Raw genomic sequence first — 7666 nt, 5'->3', positions numbered from 1 at the left:
AGGTGGGGACGAGTGTGGTCTTGTCTATGGTGGTAGTGGTGGTGGTGGTGGTGGTGATGATGATGATGATGATGATGATGATGATGATGATGATGATGATGATGATGATTTCATTTCTATGCCGCCTTTCTCCCAGAAAGGGGCCCCAGGCGGCTGACAGATTGGCTTCAAAGTCGAAAGACAGGAACTGTTATAAGGACCAAGGAACAAGTGGTGGGGAAATGAAGAGGGAAACATCCCCTCCTCTCTTCTCCTCCTTCCCCCTCTCTCTCCCTCCCTCGCTCTCCTCTCCTCTCCCCACTCGAAGGAGAAAGTGAACGAGGAGCCCACTGTCTTCCTTTCCCTCGCTCCCCCTTCCCCCCCCCCCCCCCCAGTCCGGTGGCAGAACTGCTGCGACTGCAGCCCACTTTCAGGACTCAGATGCCAGAGAAGGAGGGATCGGCTGTTGCTTCCTATCTCTCCTCCCCCCCCCCCCGGCCTTCGCCCCACCTTCACCACTGATCCCCCTTCTTTTGGAGATGTGCGCTTCTGCATTGCTTTGGGTCGAGATGTGACGAGGGACGTGGGGAGGGGGGTTGTGAGTGGAAAGAGAGAGAGGAAGGAAGGAAGGAAGGAAGGAAGGAAGGAAGGAAGGAAGGGGGAGGGAGGGAGGGATGGGAAGGAAGGAAGGAAGGGAAGGAGAAGAGGAAGGGAAGAGAAGAGAAGAGAAGGGGTAGGAAGCGAGGGAGGGAAAGGGGGAAGGAAGGAAGGAAGGCAAGCAGAAAGGGAAGAAAGGGGAAGAGAAGAGATGGGAAGGAAGGAAGGAAGGAAGGGGATGGGATGAAGGGAGAGAGGGGGAAAGGGAAGGGGTGGGAAGGCAGGCAGGCAGGTAGGCAGGCAGGCAGGAAGGCCTCTTTCAAGAGGCAAATCTGGCCCTTGGGCTCCCGGGGAAGGCTGTGGGCTGGAGGGGGGCCTGCTTCAAGCCTGGCATGTTGGGTCCCCTCCTCCAAAGGCAACTGGGGGGTGTCTGGCTAGAAGCGGAGCCCGCAAAATCTGATCCGGCGGGGGGGGGGGGGGGAGGGAGGGCGGACTCTGTAAAGAAGAGGGGGGAGGAGAGATGGCTCTGGGGCCCCTCTGTCTCCTCCTCTCTCCCCTCCCCTTCCTCGCCTCTTCTTGGTGCAAGCGGCTGAGTGATGGCTGAACATGTTTGGAATGGCTAAGTGCCTTCATTGAGCGATGGTCTCTTTGACGCATTCTGCATCTGCTGCCCTTTCTCTCGCTCCAAGCCCTCTCTGCCTCTGCTCGGATCCTGCAGAGGAGCTCCAGGCTGGAGGGCAAGGCTCTGGAGGAGAAAGAGCCCTTCATCTCCATCACACACACACACACACACACACACAGGCTGCATCCACAGTGGGGAAATAACCCGGTTTGCCACCGCTTTAACTCTTTGTTTGGCTCTTTGCTATGGAATTCTGGGAGTTGGAGTTTGTTGTGGGGCCCAGACCGGAGCGCCAACAACAAACTCCAACTCCCAGAATTCCATAGCTTTGAGCCAGACAACAAGTTAAAGCGGTGCCAAACCGGGTTATTTCCTCACTGTGGATGCAGCAGAGAGAGAGAGAGAGAGGATTTCCTAAACTCAGCATCGAATTGGGGTGGGGAGCCAGGCTTTGAAAAAGTGTGAGAGAAAGAGAGAAAGATGCAGGGAATTCTGGACCAAAGACTGAGATCAGAGGGACATTTCGTGCCTTGTTCTCTGTATTAGTGTATTTGTGAGAAAAGGGCATCTGCTGAATTCAGCCTCAAACTGGGGATGGAGGAGGAGGCCAGGCTTGGAAAAAGCGAAAGGAAAAGGAAGCTTACGTGTATTTGTGTGAGGGGGGGAGACTGTGTGTGTGTGTGTGAAAGAGAGAGAGAGGAGAGGAGAGGAGAGGAGTCTGAGAGAGAATTGCATTCCCTTCCTCGATCTCTATGCGTGTGTGTGTGTGTGTGTGTGTGTGTGTGAAAGAGAGAGAGAGAGAGAGAATGTGTGTGTTTGTGTATGTGTATGTGAGAGACACAGAGAGAAAGAGAGAGATGAGGGGAGACTGAAATTGAGGGAGAAGTTCCATTTCCTCCCTCAATCTTCGTGTGTGTGAGAGACACTGTGTGTGTGTGTGTGTGTGAGAGAGAGAGAGAGAGAGAGAGAGAGAGAGAGATGAGGGGAGAGATTGAGAGAGAAGCTGCATTTCCTTCCTAGATCTCTGTGTGTGTGAGTGTGTGTGTGTGAGAGAGACACAGAGAGAGAGAGAGAAAGAGATGAGGGGAGACTGAGATTGAGAAAGAGAAGCTCCATTTCCTTCCTTTTGATCTCCGTGTGTGTGTGTGTATGTGAGAGAGAGAGAGAGAGAGAGAGAGATGTGGGTAGGCTGCACAAGAGACTGAGAGAGAAGCTTGATCCTTGATCTCTCTCTTCCCTCCTCCCTCTACCATTCCCAGAATTCCCTAGGCTTGAGCCATGGCAGTTAAAGTGGTGTCCAAACGGATTGTTTCTGCAGTGTGGCTGCATCCTCAAGGCCGAGGATCTTTTAATGAAATGGGCCTAAGTGTCCCCCAACCAAGGTGCGCCATCAGTGCAAGGCCTGTAGATGTGCCTTTGTGTTCAAGTGCCCCATGCAGTATAGGCCATTAGGAATGGGTCCAAAGTTTCTCACCAATGTTTCTTTTCCCCACTGCCACCCTTCTAGTTGAGAAATGACTTAGACACTTTGGGAAGTCAGGGGCTATGAACCCTCAGTTTTTGCTCATCCAGAGCTGGGATGGGTCAGTCTCTAGATCTGGTCTGGGCCTAGGAAAAGGGTAGTTACTGGGGTGGGGGTATAAAATGAAGGGGTTGCCCCCCAATAAGAATTATGTCCCTCCATATACATACATATATACACACATACATACATAAATTCTTGCAGACAAAATTTATAGAATTCCGTACCTTCAAATATGTATGTATGTATGTATAATATTTGGAGAGATATAATTCTATAAATTTGGAAACTGCAAGAAGTGTGTGTGTGTGTGTGTGTGTGTGTGTGTGTGTGTGTGTATGCACCAGCATAGTGTGGTGGTCTGAGCATTGGACTAGGATTCTGGAGAGCAGGGTTCAGTTCCCAGCTCTGCCATGGAAACCCACTAGATGACCTTGGGCAAGTCAGCCTCAGAGGTTGGCAGTGACAAACCCCCTCTAAAGAAACCTGCCAAGAAAACCCCATAAGTTCGCCTTAGGGTCGCCATAAGTCGGAAATGACTTGAAGGCACAGAATTGTGTGTGTGTGTGTGTGTTTCAGTCTCCAGATTTCTAGCCTTGCAGCAACTTACAGGGTCTGCTAAGCCTTTACAAATAGATACAGAGGAGGCATCCAAAGGAATGAGGCAAGCAAAGTTCCCAAGGAGATGCAAACAGGAGGTCTCGGCATAAACCATTTTATGTGTAGTTTTTTGTGGGGTTTTCGGGCTATGTGGCCATGTTCTAAGATAATAGAATATGGCTACATAGCCCTAAAAAACCCACAAAAACTATGGATGGCAGCCATGACAGCCTCTGACTTCACTTTTTATGTGTCTATGGCCACACCTATACTGTAGGAATAATGCGGCTTGTCACTACTTTAAGTGCTCTGCTCAACCCTATGGAATCTTGGGGTTTGTGGTTTTACGAGGGCTTTAGCCTTCTCTGCTAAGAAGTGCCTTGTGAAACGACAAGGCCCAGGATTCTTTACAAAGCCATCGTGGTTACTGTGATGTCAAACAGCATTATTTCTACAATGTAAATGCACCCTCTCTTTCTGCAATGATGGCTGTTTGGGGACTGAAAAAAAAATGTCATTGGGGAGGGAAAGAAATCTTATTTAGATGATGTTATGTTCTTTTCCCCTTCTCCAAGGCCTGAACTGAGGATGCCATCAATCTAGTCACCAAGGGCTAGTTTGTTAACCTTCCTGGTTTGGTTTATTTGACACTCAGTTTCCAAATATATGAGCCAATTGCCCACCTTCAGAAGCAAAATCCTAGGCCCAATTAAGCTTCCACTTTTATTCTGAGAACCCCTTGCTTCTAAGCAAAAGAGAAATGTATCTTTCCCTCACCCAAATTCATCTCTTGAAGAATAAAGCCTCATGTTGCAGATTTAAAGAAAATGGGGTCGAACTGCTATTAATGGTTACGAATTAAAATATACATGTATTAAAGTAGTATTCTTGATCTACCCACTTTCCTTCTCTCTTTCTCTTGGAAAGTTGACTTCTGGACTTTGGAAACATTCCTTTTTTAAAAAAGAAGAAGAAGAAGAAGAAGAATCCTTTCCATCTAGGTTGGTCAGTGGGCAGGATTCTGGGAGTTGTAATCTTTTTTTAAAGGACATTTTCCAGACTGTGGCCTTCCATGCTCTAATTGATGAGTCTGGGGTTTCTAGTAAAATATAGAAATAAAACTTGCAAGAGTGAAGTGGGTAGAGTGGCTGGGCAAGATTTTTACTTTTATTTTAAAAATAGCTTTTCCCCACTTCTGGAATGATTACTTTTCTAGAGGAAAGGCAGTCTTGGAAAGGTCACTTGGCTCAGCTTGAAAGCTGCCCATCCCCACCCTTTCAAAGACATAACATTAAAAGTTGGGAGGAAAACATATAGAACAAGCTTTGTTTTTCAAGATGTTCTGTTCCTTTGTTTCTAAAGAAAGTCTTGTCTACTGGTGTTCAGGATCTTGAGGAAAATGAGGTTCAGTTAGAGTCAGGGGTAGATAGATAGTCATTCTGGATCTACTGATGGTGTTTCCACACTGCACAGATATAACACGTAGATACTGCTTCTATTGCCATAGCTCCATCCACTGGAATCCTGGGATTTGTAGTTTGGTGAGGTACTTAGTAATCAAGTCAGTATCTGGTTTGAGTGTTAGACTATGACTCTGGAGACATAGCTTTGAATCCCCACTGTACCGTGAAAATCACTGGGTGACCATGAGCAGGTCACACACTCTCAATCTCTGAGACAGCCAAAGGCAAGCTCCCTCTGAACAAATTTTGCCAAGAAAACCCCATGATAGATTCTTCTGAGGGCAGTCATAAGTCAGAAATGACTTGAAGGCACACTACAAATGAGAGGTTCTTAGTATTCTCTATATGTAAGGGGGGGATCTTGTGACACCTTTGAGACTAACTATGTAGAAGAAGTTGTAGCATAAGCTTTTGTAGACTTGGTCTACTTCTGCACATGCAACACTCTATTACACTTCCCTGAACTACATTTTCAGGGCTCTCTGGCAGAGACTTCTAAGTGCCTCCCCAAACTACAAATCCTGGAACTTTAAATCCATCTCAGTTAAAGTAGTCTCAAACTGTGAATACCCCATTGATGGGTTTCTGAGTTATTTTGCACCACACAGTTAGAATACAATGATTCCATTTAGCTACATCCTATGAAATCTTGGGATTTGTATTGTAGGGAGGAGCATTTATAATTGTCAGACAAGTTGCTGTAGTGCCTCACACAACTTTTTTTTTAAAAAACCAGCAACAGGATTCCATAGGATGCAGCCAGGACACATAAAGTGGAATTAAAGTGCTATAAATTGTAGTGTGAAAGGACACCCATCCCAACTGCTGAACAAGAACAGCAACTCCACCACCACCTTGGAAACAAAAAACTCAGAGAGAAAGCTTGGCTCACCAGCAAGAATTTTTTGACTAGAAGAACAGTGAGTACAAATCCATCCTTATGCCCCAAACAAATTACTGGGCTGAGTAGCTGCTCTGGAATCCCACTTTTTCCCATCCAATGTGTATGTCTTTGGTAGAGCATAGTAATGTTATTATTTTCTGAAACACAACTCCCAAAATTACATTCCCTACACCATAGTTGTGGTCCACAAAAGGCAACTCTATTGAACTTTGGTCCCTTGGTGTTTTGTGGATCTCATGGTTCTAGAAAAACACAAAGTAGATCTTACAAGGCTGAAATCTGCCATCCCCTGAATTAAACTCCCACTGCATCCCCCTTGGATACATGCAGGTTGAGGGTATACTCTGATTTTCCATTAGTATGTGCCCAAATATTGCCAGGAACAGGTTTGTTCCAATAGTGCTGCTCACAATGGTGAGAGGAGGAGCACCTCCTACCTTTTATGATGACCCCTTTAGATGCTCATTCTATTTTCTACAACAATTCTATGAGAGTCATGATTTGTCTGAGCTGTGGATGAATAGAATCAGGAGGGCCTGTGGATTTCATACAGGACTCTCTTTACCCTGGACCTTTCCTTCTCTCCTAGTTCTGGTCTTGCTGATTGGACTGTGTAATGGAATGTGATTTAATACTCATACCCATACCTTGAAAGCCTGGCCATTATTGCTAGCGTAAAGAAAAGTACGCAAAATCTACAAGTTCTTATTGGATTCTTCTGCAATCAAGGTCTAGCTGAAGAGTCTTTAGCCTGGGCCATGTAAAGAATGATTTGTTGGCAGTGTTTGGATATCAAAGGACAGCCAGTTGTATAAACTCCAAAGAGGATGCTGTATAGGCCAAGGTGACCTCCAGCTCTTCCCTTTGGCTTTTTCAGCTGGAATGGGGATAGACTGTTAAGGAATGACACAATTCCACACCTGCTGTTCTGACCTTTCTCAGCTGCTGTCCTGTGAAAACAAGCACCACTTTTAACACACTGGGTCTTACTTCAAGAAAACCTAGGTTGTGGGCCAAATCCAGCTGTTAGCTCCCCAACTAAAGTCACTATTGAGTCAATGAGACTTACATAAGTGTGGACTTACCAATTTTCTGTTGAATCAGTGGGGTGCTCCAGTTGAGAAGAACAACTGGATTTAACTCTCTCAAAGTGTGTATTGTTTTGGAGGCTAAAAAATCCTTTGCTACACGCTACAATGTGGGACCACTTAGGCTTTTTGTTGTTGTTGTTGTTATGTTTTTACACAGTGGCCAACATCAGGGTGTGCCATCAGCACTACACTGATCATTTTGTGAAAACCTCTCACTTTTTCTAATTTGTTTCTTGAAAGGATACACATGCCTCCTCTCCAGCACTCTAGTAATTTGCATCTTCCCTTGTAATTATTTTTGTTGGTTGGACAGGTAGTTGTGTTTTTCTGTTGCAGCAAAACAGCCAAGAATCTTGTGATTTCCTCAAGGCTAAAGCATTTCATTTTTCCTAAGCTGATGCAGCCCACTTTATCAGATGTATCTGGTGAAGTGGGATGTAGCCCACAAAAGCTTATGCCAAATAAAATGTGTTAGTCTTGAAGATGCCACAAGACTCTTTGCTGTGTTCACAACTTCCTTATTCCCTGTGTCTTTTTTTAAAAAAATCTTCTTACAAAAAGTGATCAGCAGGATGACTGTCCCCATCCATATTATGTGTCACCTTGTGTGACACTCATACTGCAGTTGCCTTTGAACTGGGACTTTGGGGGGCAATTGAGCAGAAGTTAAATGTTGGTTTAGGCTTTGGTTCCTCTTCCAAATCATGTGCAGATGGATAGATGTGTTAGCTTGTTTTCTGTGGCAACCAACAGTAGCAGCAGCAAGAACAATGAGTCCTGTAACATCTTCAAAATAAATAATTTATTATAGCATAGGCTTTTGCAAGGCATCTAAGAAAGCTTATGCCACAACACATTTGTTCCATGAGAAGGTGCCACTGTACTCAT

The 7666-nt window shown here is 45.6% G+C and overlaps 1 protein-coding gene across 2 annotated transcripts in view; it reads left to right on the top strand.

The window, feature by feature from the left end:
• Positions 1–7666, top strand: part of CACNG2 (calcium voltage-gated channel auxiliary subunit gamma 2) — a 181532-nt gene that overhangs the window by 1265 nt on the left and 172601 nt on the right. The window lies entirely within an intron of this gene.

Source organism: Sceloporus undulatus, chromosome 5 (assembly GCF_019175285.1).
Source record: "Sceloporus undulatus isolate JIND9_A2432 ecotype Alabama chromosome 5, SceUnd_v1.1, whole genome shotgun sequence".
Lineage (NCBI taxonomy): Eukaryota > Metazoa > Chordata > Lepidosauria > Squamata > Phrynosomatidae > Sceloporus > Sceloporus undulatus.
The sequence above is the reverse complement of the archived record's forward strand: the minus strand, read 5'-3'. Positions and strand labels throughout refer to the sequence as shown.